Here is a 20246-nt window from a genome sequence, read left to right on the forward strand (position 1 = left end):
TAATTAAGCCAAGTCAGGGAAAGGTGCTAATTACCCCCAATAACAAGCTGCAAACACACAGCTCTCTTAATTGGGAAAAGAATTACTCATAACACAAAATGCATGACTCAATTATTGCAGGACACTGCACTGTGTGCTAATGATGCCAGGCCCAGTATGGAAAAGAGAAGGTTAGATTTGTTCTGTTTTTCTAAATGAGTGTTTGGGGAAGTGGAGTGGGGTGGGGGTCATGCCATACACAGTGCTTAGGTTCCTGAAGCATTGGTAGCCATTTTACTAGATCCAAGATGGCTGCTGTCTGGGGTAAGGGGAAACTGTCCTGAGGAGTTGACCTGGCACAAATGGTGTTGCCATCACTACATTTTACTGCAGTGGGGGAGTCCAGTGACCGCTCAGCATACAATGAAATAAAATGTGGGTGGTTTTGTCGGGGGTGGATCACCTTTGTCACCAATGTTTGCAGTGGCAACACCAACCACCATTTACTGCAGAGCTTTCACGACACATTAGTGTGTCAGCTGCAGTGTGTAGCTGCATCGTGCAAACACTCCCCATGCTCCTCCTGGGGCTGGAAAGGGGTTCGTTTAACCTCCGTTTTGCTAGTAAAACTGAATCACAAAATGACGCATATCTAAAAAGTGTGTCACCAACACGAAGAGGGTTGAAAGCTCTTATCTACACAGTCGGCTGGTGTGTGAAGGGGCTCCTTGTGTTTGCTGATGCATATGTGTACAACTTCACATCAGAGAACGCTTACAGGTGTTTCATACCCTCCTAACATGTTGAATTCCAAAACTGGGACTCATGTCTTTCTGTCCATGCTCCTGCACAAGTCACATGACCCATGTGAGATAATAGAGCCCAAAAGGCACACTTGGGGGGGGGGCATGCTCTCACATTGCCCAAAAACATTTGTTTTGGAGTGCTCCATGATATTGCAGCTCTGAAAAGTGCTTTCTTGGGGTGGGTGGGAAAGATCTCAGTGCAAAATCGTGGCGTCCCAAATGGCTGCTGTGCTCTCAAAGGAAAACACTTGGATATCCTGCTTTTTCCAGGACACTTGCAGGCTATGGGGCTGGTATGCGAATTGAATGCTTAGTGCACAGCTGAAGCCACTGTTATGTGTTGGGTTTAACACATTTTATGTTACAAGGCGCGTCCTAACCAATCGTAGAAACGTTGGTAAACGAACGTTCTAATGGCAAGTAAGCACATGCTCTTCCAACTGTCAACTGTCAACTGACGGTCCATGCTTGGCATTATTATCATGTTTTCCAGTCAGTTTGGTCCTATGTTTCTGTGAGGTGTGTAAATCAGCCATCGCACATGCTCAGCTTCAGTGAATTGCAGTTCAGCATGGGGAAACAATGCAAGTAATGGGCATCAATTGAAAACACGCATGCTCCCCTCCACCCCCAGGCAACACAAAAATGGAACTTGAAACAAAAGCAACTTCACTGTGTTTCAGGCCACATAATGTGCAGATAACTTAAAGACCGGGGAAACCTGAGCTCAAATCGCCACTAAGCTTTCTGAGTGACCAGTTACTCTCAACCTACGGTACTCTCCCTCAGAGGGTTGTTGTGAAGAAAAAACAGGAGGAAAAAAGACCCGTATATGTCATCCTAATCTAACTGGAGACAAGATGAGGTAAACTCCAGAGTTGTTTAATGCTGTTGGATTATTTTGCACGCAGGCACACAAAACCATAAAGCAGACACTGCTGTTTTTCACCATTATTTTACTAGTGTTATATCCGTTTACTGTTTTAACAACGAGGTAGAGTAAGTCACCCTGGAAGTTTTCTTTTCGGGGTGTCAAGTTTTCGAAACAAGCAAACAAATAAAATCCTCCTGCGCAGTCAACATGCCCTGAGGCGCCTCATCCGGGTTCCCAACTTGCCCTTGTGGGTTGATCCCTGTGAGGCCTCTTGCCTTCCCCACTCCCCACCCCAAAACAGCACACACACCAGAAAAGGTAGTCAGCTGTCCCTTGACTTTTTGGGTGCTTGAACAGTCTCCCTCTCACTCTCTCGCACACCCTGCAAGCCACTTGCCCTTCAAAAACCTGCTGGGAAAAAGGAGTGAATCTTTAGTTAAAGGAGGAGGAATGGGCTCCTGATTCCCCTTCACTGCCTTCGCTTGGTTGAGGTTAATGAGATAATTACTCACACGTTGCCAGCTTGTCAGGCCCCAACAACGCCAAGTTCACCAATTATGAAAAGCTGAGCTTATGTCACACTATTTTAATTCTACCCCTCTTGCTTGGATGCCCTTACACACAAACACAAAACACACAAACTCCTTTTGTCATGCAGATGAGGCCATTTCTTTCCCACAGTTGGGGCAGGGAAGCGGGGAGAGCATCTGAGGGAATAAATTAATGATCACTGGGTTGGGGTTAGTTATCGTTAATGTCTTGAGGTTTTCTCTGTGCCTTCCTTTCATGCTGGCCAGCTAACTGTGTGATTCAATTATGATCTTCGTCCCCATGAAAGGCGGCCTCCCCAGCTCACTTGCCACCCAGGATCAGAAAGGTTTGCTTCCGCGCCTGGGAATGCTGTGCCATTTTGTCATTTTCCTCACCTCCCCAATACACAGGTGAAGACAAAAGTCTTTGAGGGAACTAGAGTTGCCAAGTCTCCAGGTCTGAAATGTATACCCTCCAACATTTATCCGATTAAAATAGGGACGTCCCATTCCATAAGGATAATTTTACTATTTATACCCCACACATCTTACTGGGTTGCACCAACATATATAAAAACATAGTAAAACATTAAACTTTTTTGTAATAAAACTTCCCTATTAAAGTCAAAGAGTTCAGAGAAGCAGAGAAGGGGGTCTGGATACTGACCCCCCCATGCCACTTCCGTTGGAAAAGGGGTGTGGTTTAAGCAGCCCGATCACCCCGTCCCTTCCCATTGTACTGCAAGGGTTCTGGTGAATACAAAATGCCTTGGGGTGCAGCAATCTTTGGGGGGGCCTGATGGAGGGTGAAATGCTAGTGGGATGATGGAGGGGGAGACAGCAGGCAGGGTAGCTGCAGGGCAGGTGGGGGAGGGAGACCCCTCCCCCCAAAAATGAAAGGAGGTGGGTGTGCAGCTGAGGTCCCTCCATTTAGAGTATTCCAAATAGCAATATGGATGCTATAAACACATGCAGAAATACAAGCATTTCATAAATTTCAGCTGAGTTTCCAGCATTTCAGGGGGTTGGACAACCTATTTCTTAATAGGTTTAATTGGGTTTGGTGCTTTCTCTCTGCATGTCGTTCCTTGAACAGCTTCCTGTGCAAAGATAAGGCTTGCTTTCATTGCTCTGTTCATTTGTACATTTGACTAGTGTTGTGTGGAGGGAAATGCAACCACTGGGCTGAAAAATGTCCCCCTCCTGCCCTCCTGTGTTTGAAATTCTAGAATAAGAAACTGCTTCTTTCCCCTCAGTCGCTATGTCTGTTTGTGACATCACAGGAGACCATACATAGACAGGGCTGGGGAAACTAGGCCTCAAGGGGGGGGGGGCGGCACTTGTTAATAAAGAAAGATGACAGAGGACCCCCCCTCCCTTGTGACGCGTGTGGCATGTGGACTCCATGGCACCCTCAGAAACCCTCCTTAGCACCCACCATGGCCCCCTGACCCATTTTTAAAATTTCCCCCCAAAATCTGTTAGTTTTTACAGTGCTGCAAGACTGTTTGTTTCGGCAGTTGAGGGATTGGTATTATTTATTTTGCCCTTTCTGAGAGATAAATAAACTGGTTCCTTTGACTTAAGGTCTCTGGATCCTTTTAAATAAAATGATCTACAAAATGAGTGAATTAGGAAACCTTTTTATTATACACACTTGCAAGTGGGGTAACCCAAGATCAGGCACAGCTTCATCAGGAAAAACACATCTTAAAAAGTTACTTGTCTGGCCGCAAGTCCCTCCTTCCACTCCCACAAGAAGGGGTGTGCCAGTTTACAGAAGCATCGTGTCCGCCTCATTAACATTTTACCATTCCACATGTTAATCATAATACAATACAATACAATACAATACAATACAATACAATACAATACAATACAATACAATACAATACAAATACCTTTATTGGCATTTCTAGTTAAGACATTTCAAAATGGCATGAGATACAAAGTCTTCTTCCTGTTTCCTGTTTCCACCTCCCTTTATTTTGGGGGGGGTATCTCTCCCTCCCCCAACTGCCCAGCTTCCCTGCCTGCTGTCTCCCCCTCCATCATCCCATTAGCATTGCATCCTCCCCCCAGGCCCCCCAAAAGATTGCTGCACCCCAAGGCGTTTTGCACTCACCTGAACCCTTGCAGGGAAGGGGGCAGGGCACAATGGGAAGGGGCCGGGTGACCAGGCTACTTAAACCATGCCTCTTTTCCAACGGAAGCTGCATGGGGGGGGGTCAGTATCCAGTACCCGCTTCTCTGCTTCTCTTGAACTCTTTGACTTTAAGCAAATTGTGCAATCAATTTTAAGATTTCCTGGATGATTTAAGCATATGAGTTGTGTGGATGGCTTCTCGAAGACCTAAACCACTTCATCTGGTGCAGCTTGTAGAGGGAGAACATTTGCTCTTCTGAAATCTGGGCGCTCCTTTTTCAGCTTGTCATAGTCCGCGTTTACCGCATAGAACTGGGAGAAGCGCAGCTCTTAGGATGACAAGCGTTATCTCCCTCTTGGACTACTGCCATGCGATCTACTTTGAAGGTGATTTGGAAACTCAACTAATCCAGAATGCAGCACTGGACTGGGGGCTGGGAATGGCCACCGGGACCATATAGCACCAATCCTAAAGGCTCCCAGTATATTGCCAAGCACAATTCAAAGTGTTGGTGCTGACCTTTAAAGCCCTAAACGGCCTCGGCCCAGGATACCTGAAGGAGCATCTCCGCTCCCATCATTCATTCTGGACATTGAGGTCCAGCTCCAAGGGCATTCTGGCAGTTCCCTCACTGTGAGAAGTGAGTTTACAGGGAACCAGGCAGAAGAAGAAGAGGAGGAGTTTGGATTTGATATCCCGCTTTATCACTACCCTAAGGAATCTCAAAGCGGCTAACATTCTCCTTTCCCTTCCTCCCCCACAACAAACACTCTGTGAGGTGAGTGGGGCTGAGAGACTTCACAGAAGTGTGACTGGCCCAAGGTCACCCAGCAGCTGCATGTGGAGGAGCGGAGACACAAGCCCGGTTCACCAGATTACGAGTCTACCACTCTTAACCACTATACCACACTGGCAAAGGGCCACCTCAATGGCAGCACCCTCCCTGTGGAACGCCCCCCCCCTCCCGTCAGATGTCAAGGAGATAAAGAACCACAGAACTTTTAGAAGATACCTGAAGGCAGCCTGTATCAGGTAGTTTTTTATGTTTAACATTATTTTTTATATTTTGCTAGAAGCCGCCCATAGTAGCTGGGGATAAGTAATGAAATATCATTATCATTTATTTAACTAAGAGAAAAGTTATGAACTAAGCACATGAACAAGATATAGCATGTGCACCATTTCATGTTTTACTGGAAAACCTTAGGTGACTGTTAACTGGTGGGCAGGGTCTGGGGGGGGGAATTCCCCCTTGATCTGACTTATGACTTCAGCACTGCCACTACAGAGTGACAGTGTCATCACAATTTCACCATGGCAACCAGCTGCTTCATTTCTACTTATTTGAAAGGCAGGTCATTGAGTATTTATTTTATTTATTTATTTTTGTATATAATATTTATTAAGTTTTCCATTTTAATTATCCAAAAAGAACCACATTAAACCATTCCAAATTACAATACAATAAAAAAGCCAAATATAAATGCCAAATTATATATCTTTGGGTGGCTTCCCAAGCTCTGAATTTCGCAGAGTGCTAATAATCTAATATCACATTGCATTTCTTAATTAGTCAATAAACTATTCCAATGTTAATTCTTCACTTAATTTTCATGTTTTGCTGCTTCTTACAAAGATGTACTCCTTGCTGTCTGCCTCTTGTCATGTTTCTCTGCCTGGCTGGGACAAAAAGAGCAACCTAGAGCAGGCATGTCCAAAGTCCGTTTCGGAGGCCTAATCTGGCCTGCCGGTTGGTTTAATCCGGCCCCTGTGGCAGTTTATTTCCTGAGGTAAAATCCTAAACTAAAAAAACCTCAACAACTTCAATCCTAAAAAAAGGCTAACAACTTTGGTTGGCCATTTGGTCGGCCTTCCCGGCCCTTCACTTAACCAATCTGGCCCTTTTTGAAAATGTTTGGACACCACTGCTATATAGGATTGCCTTCAGATGGCTCGGGGGTCGGATAACTCTATACTTTCCAACATTTCTCCCATGAAAATAGGGACATCCTAAGGAAAAGTGAGACATTCTGGGATCAAATCAGACACAGGGACAGCATCTCTAAATCAGGGACGTCCCTGGAAAATAGGGACACTTGGAGGTTCTGTAAATTAAGTCTTGAGGTCTGCTTGGCTACCTTCAGGTGGCAGGTGGAGGGCTTAAATCTCCAGGTGGGCAAGGGTGCCTTTAATAATGAAGATATAAGTAATTAAGAAAGTTGTGTGGGTGCTGCTATGTCATCCAGGATACGGCTGCTTATCATAATATCTCATGGTGGGCCACTATCGAACTCTGTAGGGTCCCAGTGTAGCAAATGTTGTCACACAAAGCTAGCACTTGGCCGAATTGTACTCAAAGTGAGGGGCACCTCCTGCAATCCGCCCCCTCCATTTGTTCCACTTCTGAATGCCCTATCCCACCCCCTAAATCTGAGTCAGGACCTAACTCAGAGCCAATCAAAATGTCACAAAATGCTAAGCAATAAATTGAGTCCTCCACAACACTTTATCAGAGCAAAGAACAGTAGAGGGAGGAGGCAGGGGAAGGAAAAAAAGCTGGCTTGATATAGAAGCTATGGTGTCTGCCTTTAGCTGGTGTTAGAAAGACTGCATACACACTACAGTGGTATCTTGGGTTACAGACGCTTCAGGTTACAGATGCTTCAGGTTACAGACTCCGCCAGCCCATAAATAGTACCTTGGGATAAGAACTTTGCTTCAGGATGAGAACAGAAAAAATGCAGTGGTGGCGCGGTGGCAGCGGGAGGCCACATTAGCTAAAGTGGTGCTTCAGGTTAAGAACAGTTTCAGGTTAAGAACGGACCTCTGGAACGAATTAAGTTCTTAACCCAAGGTACCACTGTATACCTTTAAAGGACATTATTTCCCTCAAAAACAAATCTGAGCACTATTGCTTGTTAAGTGTTGCTAGGATTTGAAACTCTATAAAGGGCGAGCTGCAGTGTCCAGAATTATTTGAGGGAAAGAGTCCATATATTGCCCAGCTATGGATTTTTGCAGAGTCTTTTAAGGGTAAAGGGACCCCTGACCATTAGGTCCAGTCGTGACTGACTCTGGGGTTGCGGCGCTCATCTTGCTTTATTGGCTGAGGGAGCTGGCGTACAGCTTCTGGGTCATGTGGCCAGCATGACTAAGCCGCTTCTGGCGAACCAGAGCAGTGCACGGAAATGCCGTTTACCTTCCCGCTGGAGCGGTACCTATTTATCTACTTGCACCACGTGCTTTTGAACTGCTAGGTTGGCAGAGTCTTTTACCATCTTATTATGTTCCAACGCATCTAACTTCTCTCCCCCCCCCCACCCCACCCCCCAGCTGCTCCCTGCTTCCCCTTCTTGTCCTTTATCTGAATTCTTCTTGTTTGCAGGAGGGGTTGTAAGTGGTTCACTTATATGTTATAGTTACTGTTTGCTGCTAAATAGGTAGTTAAAGCTATTGTTAGGGATGGGAGGGGGGTCATTACAGAAATAAATTGGTGTGTGGGTGTGGGTGCGTTAAGGATTGGTGTTATTTTCCTGTTTTTGAGGGGAAGCTAAGAAAGACGTTGTAGGGTAAACCATAAACCCTCTCAGCAACCTTCTGTGGCTCACAAGGTTATATAATAACCTCAACCACCTGCCAGGGTGAAAACTCAAAACTCTTCCTCAACCCATCGGAACCTGAAGGAAACCTCTGTTAACAGTGACATGCAAACACATTTGTGAGATTTAACAAGACAGTAAAATAAGCTAACAGATCAGGGGGAGATGATGGGTTGTCTGTCAGCATTAGCCTCACCAAGCGAATGCAAAAATAATATTGTTTGGCTGACTCTTCTCCAAATTGCGGTACGGAAAAGCTGTTGGAATTGTGTTTGCTGTTGTCCTCTGTTGTGCAGGCCCCTCCGGAAGTTAAGGCCTTTGGGGGGGGGTGACTGAGGTGGGCTGCACTGCCCACTTTTGCTTCTGGCACTGTCCACCACCAGCATGCCAGAAGGGTATGTTGACCCTGACTGGAAAAGCCCTGCGCGATGCCTGCCCTAAACTATGTGAAGTTTCAGTTAATATTTTAGCAGGTCAGCTTACTTGCTAGGGAGGAATAATGGGAATTTTATGGTGATAGTCATATATCCTTTATATTAAAAGACTCAATATTTTCTCAACATTTCCTTATATAATAATTTCCACATTTTATGTGTTCTTTCACACAAACACTTCTGGAGAACAAGCTGAATCTAGCAGGAGGTTAAATGCTTATTTCTGTGTTATTTGCTCCCAGAAGACACAAAAATAGCATGCAAGCCCATTAACCCAGAAAACCACATACAGTATATATATTTTCGCACTGTATTTTCACGTGCTGAAATTTGGTACAGTATTCCAGCACACAGTTCCTGTCAGCATCGCCTAGAGCCAGTGCACCAACTGGACTCATGCACCTCAACCCCGACTGGGCTAGGCGAGCTGGGTAGCACCGCCAGAGACCTCCTTTCTTACAGTAACAGGTCACAGTGCTGTGGACTCACAGCTTAGAGCTGAGAGCACCGGATTCACTGTCTCAATAATACAGTCGTTGCGCAGCAGAGTTTTGCAGAGTCTTGCAGAGTATAAACCACTCGGAGAGCAGCTCTGTAGAATATCTTCCTTTTATTCTGTAACTACAACTATGATACAAAACTATATACAGAGCTGAATGTTCTAAGCATAAATCAATGCTACACTGAGAGTCTGCAGCTGCACTTAGCAGCAATCTTATCTCTAGGATCTCTAACACTCTCACTTTCTCCGATACACTGACTGACTGACTCTCTCTCTCACACACACACACTGATATGTTGCTGGGCAGAATAAGTAGATAGGCAGGACACGCCTCCTCCTCTCTGGAGAGTCAGCAGAGACCATCAGGAGATCATCAGGAGATTCTTGGGTATGGGAGGGGTGAAATCTCCTCAGTTCCTTCCCACGAATTAAAATTTAGTGTGATATGATGGCACAGTATATCAACTGAAAAGTCGAAGTTCCATCATTCAACAGGAACTACATTCTGGAAGGAAAGTTAGAATTTGGGATAGGAGCACTAGCAGTATATTCAGGAAAACTATCACAATAATAATAGAATCATGGAATCTCACATTCTCAAACTTTTATTGGCATATATGAATCACAAAATTGTAGAGTTGGAAGATATTACAAGGGTTATCTAGTCCAACCCCCTGTAATGCAGGAATCTTTTGCTGAATGCGGAGCTTGAAGCCACAATTCTCATGCTCTACCAACTGAGCTCTCCTAGATTGCTACATCTGAATGCACCCCTTATGTAATCAAAATGGCACCATCCGTGATACATCCATAGCAGCAGGCTATGAGGAACACCATGGTTTGGACACATACCACTCACAAAATATTTGCGCTCGGGGAGTCCCAGTGGGGTGGGGTGGGGACCAAAACAGCTGGATGAGAACCAAGCATGCTTGGTAGGCATTGAATGATGCACCTTAGGGGAAGGAAATGGAAAACTGGTAGTGGTGATGGTGGAATGGAATGTCCCAAAAAAGAGCATGGCTGTCGGCCTGGAATTCTGAACATGAGCGCTCCTCCACACCACCACATTTTGCTGTAGTTCTCACTTACACATTGCTTCTTCCAGAAATATATGAGTTGGGCAAGTAGGAGGTGCCCCCCACCACTCCAGAAATCATACTTGCTGCACAGCCAGTGCTCATATTACTGCTGGATATGCAGGGTGGGCACTTCATGAAATTGTGCCCTCTGATGTCAGGGCAGGGCAGAATGGAGCCTCAGAGCCTCAAAGGAAAGCCAGCGTTTCATTCAAGAAAACAGTATACAAGCAGCGAGTGCACAGGCATGGCTGCACTCAGTTTTGACGTTGCCAAGACTTGCTCTTGGGGGCCCCTGCTTCCTCCTCCTCCAGATGTCTCCCAAGCTGTAATAAACTCTGGTGGGGAGCACCCCCCCATAGGCTTCTTGAGTTTTCTGTTCAGCTACATGCAAAGTCCTGTGGGACCTTGGAGTCAAATGGAGAGGGCAGCTTACTACAGTGGGACCAGGCTGCTGCTGCAAAGCTGTTGCAGCTTCTGTCCTCATCTCCTCTCTTTCAGGTCTCCCTCTGCACTCTGTGCTGCCCTAGAAGGGCTTTCTGCCTCTGCCTCTGCCTCTGCCTCTGCCTCTGCCTCTGCCTCTGCCTCTTCTCTTTCCTTTGAGCCTGTCACCTCTTCCGCCTCCCAGCCTTCCTCTTCCTCTGTCTTCAGAATCCCACCACCCTGACAGTGGCGGACCTTCATGCTCCAGCACCGGCGAGTGGAGAGCAGACAGGTGTGCATCCTGGGGGTGGGGTGTGCTGCCCGCAGGGGTGTGATGCGTGTCTTGTCGGTGTAGCATGCCATCTGTGGGGCCATGATACCCAGCGCGGGGGAGGAGCTGCGAAGGCACCCCACTGGGATCGCGCTGCCAGGGGCAGTGTGTTCCCCCCGCACCCCTCTTCCTCTGCCAGTGCACCCTGATCCTGGCTGTGAGCCTTCCACCTCTGCTGCTTCCCTAGGGTGTTCTTCAGCCTCCCACTACTCCTCTTCATCCAGGCGGTCCCTGACATCTGGCAGCTGCTCTCCAAGGTCTCAGGCAGGAGACCTTTCCAGTCCTGCCTGGACATTTTGCATGCAAAGAATGTGCTCTGCTACTGCACTACAACCCTTCCCTCATGTTTTGTCGTGAAAGGGATGGGGATTCGAACCAGCAACTCTAGAAGCATGCCAGTGTGTTTGTGCCTGCTTTAGCAGATGGCACCACAGAATTCTCTGGAGGGGTGGGGGTTGAGTCTGATTAATTGAACATGCTGTTTCTGGGTCCCAGATCCTAGTTCCATCACTTAGTCTTGAGAAAAATTAACTCCTTAGTCACTTCTATAACATCCAGCAGCCTCTGAGCTGCCTTTGAGTGCCTAAAAGCATCAGCAGGGAGGCGCAGCAAATTTACCACAAATACAATTTTGTACCCAAGAGGAAGCTGCCAGGCACAGAATTGAAAACTAGGTCAGCTGAGTGTCTTCTGGCCTGTTGCTGCAAGGTTGGAGACCTGTATTTGATATCCTCCATTAACTTGAATCTTGGCCAATTTGCAACATGTTCATGTGAGGTTTCCTTCCTGAAATGTCTAGGAACAAAGGTGCCCTCTTTTCACTGAGCATCAACCTGCTGGAACCTATGGTTCAACTGCTGACTTTGGTGAAAGGAAAATTGGAAAGATTAACAAGCCACTTTTTTCTGCTGTAAAACCTAATAGTGAGCAATGAATTTGCTTAGGCCCTGCACCAATTTCTGACAAAACTTTCAATGAATAATTTTAATACACATGCATTACAATTTTTTTTAAAAAAAATTATTTGATGCAAGTATAAAAACATAGAAAAGGAAATCTTCCTTTGGAAGAGATAAACTGAAGTTTATCTTAGCTATGGTTAATGTAAAGCAGGAAAGCTTTGCAAACTGTGATTTGAAATTGGCTTCTTTCCGCCAACCATCATTAAGATCAACCACATTTTGTCCAGCTTGTTTAAATTACATGACAAGGTGAGACGAATAAAAAGTGGAAGCAAAAGCTTCCAAACTTTGCATAATGCTAAACTATGTTTTAGGATAGCAATGTCAGAGATATTCATTAAGTTTACATTAATGCATGAAGTTGGGGTTTTCCAGTGCCCCGACGTCTGCCATGGAATGCTCTGATTTGCTCCACCATTTCCTAGGATAAATTATTATGCTTGGTTTCTGTTTTGTTTTGAACAAAGCAGCATGTGAGCCTGCTAATGTCTCCATTGTTGCAACTTCCAACTGGCAGGGCATTACAAGCACATATTGACAATGATGTCAGTGCAGTTCTCTTATAGCACCTTCAATAAAAACCTAACCAATATGTTATACTTTGATACAGCTCTGGTCACTAGTAAGGGTCCTTTATTTCCTTTTCTTGCCTTCTTTCCCCCCACAGATTTGTTCTATGCACCTGACTATATGAGTCCCCCATGAAGTCCTCAGACATAGTTCTTAGGGGCTGACTGGAAACGCAGCAGAATTATTGAGTGAGCAGTGACTGAACCTCTTTACCATGCTGATAATAGGCCAATTTACAAAGCGGAAAACATCTGTTCCATTGATAATGGGATGTTTGCCCAGCTACATTACAGGTGCATGGCTGAAAATGTTGACTTTGCAGCTAATGGACATTTTGCAAAGCATTTTGCATTTACATGTTGAGTTCCAGAGCTAGTTGTAGTGACCCAGAAATCCCCAGTCTTGATTAAACCTGCTGCCTCGTGTTGTCAGCAAGGGGAGGAATTTTAATTCCCCCAGGGATGCCATACCTTTTGAAGATGTTATGTGGACTTCTTATTAAATTGAGGATACTGAGGCATGGGAAGGAGTAGCTGACCATGCTTCATGGGGGCGGAAGGAATGAGCTTGTCAACAAGGAAATAGATAATTCTCTTGTGTGAGCATCTTGCAGTGAGAGTTGCTTTTGAACTATTGAAGGACATCTGCAATGAGTGTGTATGTCTGTCTCCTTATTTCTCTTGGAAGGAATATTGGCAGTTCTGTAGTGGAGGGGAAATGTGGGGGAGAGAATAACTCCAGGCCTTTATTATCATCTTACATCTTCTGCGTAATCACAAGGATAACTGACAAAAGCCACCTTTTGAATGGCTTTCAAGTTTTACTATTGTTTGTAAGAGATTAGCATAGAGCATGGGTTGCCACGCCTTTTATGCCAGAGGACATATTTAGAATGGGTGCCATGCAGTGCTGTTTTTCTAGAAAAAGCAGTGCCAGAACTCACCATGAACGTCTCCCTTGTTCTCTTATGCTGGCAGTCTCCAGCATGATTACAGCCAAAGAAGCCCTATGGCTATGTGTGTGTGTTCCCCTTATTTTGGATATATATTTTACCTATTAGATATTTTGAGAAGAATTGTATATTTCTACAGCCTTGTCCTGCATCTTAAGTGGGGAGGGTTAGCACTGATTAGCCAGCCTCATCCCCTCTTTGGTTTGCGAGGCTGAAGCAAGTACTTCCATGTCTTTTGAAGTCTTCTTCCGCTGTGTTTAAAAGAAGAAGCAAAAAAACTCAGAGAATGACAGCTGAGTTTCAGTCTGAAGGACAATCTTATCCAGCTTCTTTAGCCCTTTCTCAATGGATTTAGCTTTGTAGATCCCTTATCATCTTCTTAGCATCCTTTTCAGTTTGTCAGCATCCCTCTTGAATTTGATGCTCAGCTGAGATCAGAGGAATCCAAGTACAGTCTTGGCTTTGGTGGGCATTCTTGAGTTCTTTCAGTCCCCATTCAAAAGGCTGCTGGGAAGGGTTTATGATCCAAACATCAGACAGGACCCCATTCCTTCTTTCCATTTTGAAACGGCTAGCGTCGCTCCTCCCATCTGTCCTGGCTGTTATCTACTCCGCCTTTGCTCTCCTCTGTTTGGTTCTCCCTCTTTGTTCTCAAGGAGAAGGATGTAGGTGGAGTGTGTGTGTGTGTGTGTGTGTGTGTGCACGCACACACACTTTCCTTGCTAGTAAAGCAGTCACAAAATTGCAGTGTTAACAGAGCAGTTTTACAAACACAGAATATTGTTTGCACAATACCACAAGCAGTGAAAAATTCCAGGAGTTGTCACCTGATGAAGTTAGGTTTCCTGTGCAAGGAGATCACTGGAGGCTTATTGTCTCTTTGTGATGTTTGCGTATGTGAACAAATATACAGCTTAAGCTTTGATGGAGAGAGACACAGCTTGAAATTCCAACAGATAGCCAAAGCCCACTGCTCTCACAGTGGGGGCCCTTCTAGACTTCTGTATTTCAATGGGTGTATTCTGCAAAGTGTCACTGATGCAATAATAGTGCATCGGTGGTGGGTTTATTCTGGACTGTCCACATGTCATTCGGCTTTATTAATTATTCTCCTATGTTTTTCTGCATTATTGCAGTTTGGAGAGGTACTCTTGCACACCTCAGAACATTTGCAGCATAAAATGTTTCAGGATTTCAGCAGGAAGGTAAGGAGTTTCTGCTGTATAACTTTCTTTCAGTGTCTCGTTTTTTTCCATTTTTTTTAAAAAAGTGTGAATTTTGGTAAGTTTATCATTAAATGGGAACTGAATCAAACTTTCCCTAACTCCCCACCAAGGATCTAATTAGCCCTGTCTATGTCTAGCCTCATTCCGCTCTATGTGCCAAGTCTGGACCTGCTTTACCTGTTGGAAGTTCACCTGCCTGAATATGACTCTAATGCATCTGCTGCTAGGTCATTTAGTCAAGAGATGCTGCAAACGTATCTCACTTTCCTAAAAGCTCAAAGCTAGCTGGGACGCGGGTGGCGCTGTGAGTTAAACCACAGAGCCTAGGACTTGCCGATCAGAAGGTCGGCGGTTCAAATCCCCGCGAGGGGGTGAGCTCCTGTTGCTTGGTCCCTGCTCCTGCCTACCTAGCATTTCAAAAACACATCAAAGTGCAAGTAGATAAATAGGTACCGCTCCGGCGGGAAGGTAAACGGTGTTTCCGTGCGCTGCTCTGGTTCGCCAGAAGCGGCTTAGTCATGCTGGCCACATGACCCGGAAGCTGTACGCCGGCTCCCTCAGCCAATAAAGCGAGATGAGCGCCGCAACCCCAGAGTCGGTCATGACTGGACCTAATGGTCAGGGGTCCCTTTACCTTTAGCTGGGGCAGGAGAGGCCAACTAGGTTATACTACCTTGTCTTGTAGCCCTGTTGGAAGGTACCGTAACAATCATTTTATTCTTTAAGTGTGAGAGAGCAGGTTTAGATTTGGCCATTTGCCAGGGAAACCTGGGCTCAAATTCCTGCTCTGGCTTGAAGGCTGCTGGAAGGTCTTGAGCCAGCCATTGTTTCTCAACCTGAACTACTTCTGCAGGATGGCGGTGTAGATTTATTACATTTAAATCCCACCTTTCTTCCATGGAACTCAAGGGTTTCCCAGGCAATCTCCCATCTGGACACCAACCAGATAAATTCAAGCCAGCCAGCTTAACACTCTCCAGATCTAGTAATAAAGGCTGAATAAAGATCTTGGGGATTTTCAAGCATATGCAGGAGATCTCAGAATTATGGAATAGCTGCAAGAGAATCCCAGGAGACCCCCAGGTCACACCCAGAAATGTCTGGCAGGAGCAAAATGCCCAGCACCCTCAACACTATTTAAAATTGTTTAATTCATTCACACCCTTCTTTCCTTTTACCAAGGAATTCATAATGGTGTTCATGAGTTTCCCATGTACTCTCCTACCCAGGCACTGAGCAGACCAAATCTGCTTAGCTTTGGCAAAGCTACTTGTATCGTACGTCTCCAAAGTGTACAGACTGTACCATGGGATGAAGTGGGTCAATGGCATGTATCTCTTCCTGTGTCCCTTGGTCAAATGGCAGGATACTAATGTGATAAATAGAGCAAATGCATTGTAAAATTGCTTATCTGAGGGCGGCTTAGAACTGGTCATAGCCCAGCAGCAAAATATGCCAAGCTTGAAAGGGCAATGCTCATAATTGGGGAAACAGTGCTCTTAGCTGCTGCAAGAAAGCTCAAAAATTGCATTTGTCAAGGGCTGGAAAAGCACTGAATAAACACACATTGGAGTTTATTAAAAAGCCAAGACTGTTCACTGCTGCTATCCACATGGTAACAAAAGCTAGGGTAGGTAGGTGGGGGCACATTCTCCCTATGCCCAATGGAGATCAAGAGAGCTCAGGGCAGACAAAATGAAAGGAAGAATGGTCAAAATGTTGAAGCAGCACATAGAGGAACCTGGCTGCAGAAATGTAATTACTTGTATGTGAAACTTATTTCTTTCGGTTTCTTTCTTTCTTTATATAAAATTGTAGTGCTTTTTTATGTATAGATATAACAACAATACATCAACAAAAGGAACAAGAAATAGAGCTCCATTCCTGCCCATCTTCTTCAGCAACTGTTTGGACATTTCATGCTGTTTCTTCAGTCCACAGAGCAGCTCCATTAGTCCCACAAAATATCCAGTCATGTCAGGTCAATCCTGTCTTGAAAGACTCATGGGTAGCTGGCAGCCTTCTGACACCAGCCTGTATATTTATATAAACTAATAAAGCAAAACTGCATTTCGCCAAAACCAGCATAACTGTCCTGATTTCGCAATGCTCGCTTCTCACTTTCCTTTACTCTTTCATAATTCTAGGGAAGGTGGTGCCAACGCACAGTAATGTTTTGCCGTCACCATTCTTGCCACTACTAATAAAAAAAAAGGTTATTAAACCTGTCTTCACACATACCCTCCAACATTTCTCCGATGAAAATAGGGACGTCCCATTCCATAAGGATAATTTTACTATTTATACCCCACACATCTTACTGGGTTGCCTCAGCCACTCTGGGCAGCTTCCAACATACATAAAAACATAATAAAACATTAAACATTAAAAAAAATCCTTCCCTGTGGAGCATTGCCTTCAGACGGCTCAGGGGTTGGTGTTTCCTGCTTGGCAGGGGGTTGGACTCGATGGCCCTTGTGGTCTATTCCAACTCTATGATTCTATGAATTCCATACCTTCCAACATTTCTCCAATGAAAATAGGGATACTGTCCCTGGAAAATATGGACACTTGGAGGGTCTTTCTCACTAACCATCATGTGAGGGAGGGGGCCATTCCAGCACAGAACAGCTTCCTTTGTTATACTAACAACCCATACATAGGCCATTAACTCATGAAGAAGCTTGCCTAGCTAGTTCAACAATGGAGACCTCTTTTAGGTTTTAACCCCTGTTGGATCCCCCAGACCCCAAGAATTACAAAGGACTCAGGCATCATGCAGGCTCCCCTCACCCCCTCTAAAAAACCCTCCTCACAATATACATGCCCCAACATTTCTAGATAAAAAGCACCCTCTGAAGACTGCAAATTTTATTTTATTTGTTTATATGCAGCTTGATCAAAAGAATATGTCTAAGCAGTTCACTTAAACCATTTAAAAATGTTCATTTAAAAATAGCAATAAAAATAGATATTAAAAACAGTAGACATATTATCAAAATATAGATATAATTCAAGTCGTGGCTGTTTTAAGGGCAAACTGGAGTAGAAATGGAGTGCATAACTTTTCTTATACACTTGTGTTCACTTATAAGAAAAGAAACATAATTTTCTACTTTTACCAGTCTCTTAATTGCTGCTCAGTATCTGCAGCCGATAACCTTGGATCATACAGATAATTTGAATTCCTGTCATCTTCTGTTTAAATTCTTCATTGATTTCCTTAAAGACACATTTCTAGTCTCTATATTATTGTGCATTTTCTTGTTTCTTAAATAATATATTCAACTGATTTATCTAACAAAATTGAATATCTGGGTAGGCTCACCTAATCAAGAATTTTTTAAGCTGGTAGCATAGAGGAGTCGTGGAGGGAGGATTAAGAGGTGCTTAATCATTTTTCTCCCTGTCACTTTTCTGATCAAAATATAACACAAGCTGCTCTCCTGAGATACAAGGCTAGGTAAGGTATCTAGTGCAATACTCAAGGGTGGGGGAAGGGAGCTGGAAGGCAGCTTGAAGCAGAAAACGGGTATTGGGGAAAGAGTTAATACTGAAACTGAGCCGAATAGAATCATAGAATCGTGGAGCTAGAAGGGACCCCAAGAGTCATCTAGTCCAACCCCTGCAATGTGGGGGTGGAGATCTCAGATAAAGCATCTGGAACAGATGGCCAGACAATCTGCTTTAGACAAATGCAGCCATGCTTGCGCCTTCGTTCTCCCAGGATGGATCGAAAGTGACCTCTTAACTTGAGGTCTGAGAGAGAAGTGTGAGGAGGAGTCGGGGGGAGTTGTAAGGAGGCTACAACCTAAGAGGCACCAGCCTAACTTTAAAGATGCCTTTAAAGTCAGCAAAGAGGCCAAAGGTACAGGGATAGCCTGGGAATCTGGGGGTCCCTTGCTCTATCTCTTACAACCCCTCATGCAAATTGTTTTTAATATTGTTTTTAATGGTGGAACCCACCCCTGGACTTTAAGGTGAAGGGTATGTAAAGAAGAAGAAGAAGAAGAAGAAGAAGAAGAAGAAGAAGAAGAAGAAGAAGAAGAAGAAGAAGAATTTCACCCAAGCTTCCAACAGTTAAGCAACTTGTTAAGCAGGACAATTGTTTTATGCTACCACTTCTTGTAGTCCTGCTGAAAGGTAACAATCATTTAGTTTTTTAAGTGCAACGTAGATGTAGTTTTGGCGATGGACATAGGAAACCTAGGCTCAAATCCCTGCTCTGACTTGATGGTTGCTGGATGGTCTTGGGCCAGCCAACCTGCTTTCTTCATCCCACAAAAAAAGAATAATTGCAGCCTTAGGGGGCTGATTTATATTTTAAACAAAATCTCTGGGCTTCTGCAATGCATTTTGCCTCACAAGTGTGTGTGTGTGTGTGTGTGTGTGTGTGTTTAAGCATGAACAGAAACCCAGAGTTCTTATAAACAGGCAAGCAGCGAAAAGCTGTATTGGAAAAACAGGGCCATTTTTCACATCTTGGCACTTCTCTTGTTCATAACTCCAATAACCTTCTGAAAACAGTTTAATAAAATTATCTGCTCCTGGAATCCCCTGAGAGTAGGAGGGCACTGTACTGTTTCACTGCGATGTTCCACCATCTCCATATATTGATTTGATTAATTGCAGAGAGGAGGGTAGAAGAACTAAAAAGCAAGAGTGCGAGAGAAAGTAAAAACAACAAACAACAACAAGCATAAACTGTCAGCTCACTTTTGCAAACAGGCACTGAGCTCCATATAAATGAACTACTGGCAGGCAAGAGTTAGTCTTCCAAGACCAGCAGTGGGGAAACCTTTTTATCCTGTTGAGAGATGCATTCCCAGGTGTGCATACATGTTTGCAATTTGTGTTGGGGGGCAGGACGGATGCCCATATGCCAGTGGTGCAGAGGGCTAAAGTCAGAGACCAAGGTGGAGAGAGCCATCCCTCCACCACCCCTCTTTCCCTCCAACCAGCAGGCTGCCAGGTGAAAGACATGTGGCTTTTGCTAGACTGATTGCTTGAAAAGCGCCATAGGACTGTAGGTTGCCCACCTATTCCCTAGACCAGGGATGGGGAACTTCGGGTCGTGGGTGGTGGGGTAATTAATCCCTCTGTGCCTCTCAGTCTGACTCTCAGGTGATACACTCTCTCCCCAGGCCAAACCCCTCAGTGGTCCTGCTCCACAGCCTCTGCCAGCTCTCTTGTCTGGACTGGAATAAGTCTACCTGTTTGACCAAACAAGGAACAATTCCTTGCAGTCCTGGTATGGCTTTAATTTCATCACCACAATGTGAACAGACCCTCCAAGTGTCCCTATTTTCCAGGGATGTCCCTGATTTAGAGAAGCCGTCCCGGTTTCTGATTTGATCCTGGAATGTCCCTCTTTTCCTTAGGGCATCCGTATTTTCACTGGGGAAACGTTGGAGCTTGAGTGTATGTGAGGTGGCCTAGAAGCAGACAGAAGTCAGAGAGACAAAGCCATGCATGGTTTCTGTTTGAATCCAAGGCTGTGACTGTGGGAGAAGCAAGACCTTCTCTGGGGTGTTAATACTGTGATCCGCTCCATTGTAGGCTCAGGCTGTATATATGTGTAAATAAACCATATATCATAAAGACACCACAGTCTCTGCTGTCTCTCATTCTGAGGAAATTGGAACCCCTGGGATCTCACACCACTCTAAGATTGGAGTGCCATGCAACAGAATGCGTTTCACACTTATCAGCTTTTGCACTTCCAGAAAAATTGTGACTTCAACCGTCGTCCCTGAAAACATCAACTTATTTAAATAAATAAAATAAAAAGTATAGCCCTTGGAGACTACTTTTCATCTGGAAATGTTTAGG

The 20246-nt window shown here is 44.8% G+C and overlaps 1 long non-coding RNA gene across 1 annotated transcript; it reads left to right on the top strand.

Annotated features, from left to right (window-relative positions):
- Positions 1-4720: 4720 nt before the first annotated feature.
- On the top strand, positions 4721-16801 carry LOC310698096. Its single transcript, XR_014521299.1, has 3 exons — positions 4721-5368; positions 14325-14393; positions 16250-16801. It is a non-coding gene; the product is annotated as an uncharacterized lncRNA (long non-coding RNA).
- Positions 16802-20246: the final 3445 nt, after the last annotated feature.

This window comes from Podarcis liolepis (assembly GCF_965112155.1).
Source record: "Podarcis liolepis genome assembly, chromosome: Z".
In the NCBI taxonomy this organism is placed as follows: Eukaryota; Metazoa; Chordata; class Lepidosauria; order Squamata; family Lacertidae; genus Podarcis; species Podarcis liolepis.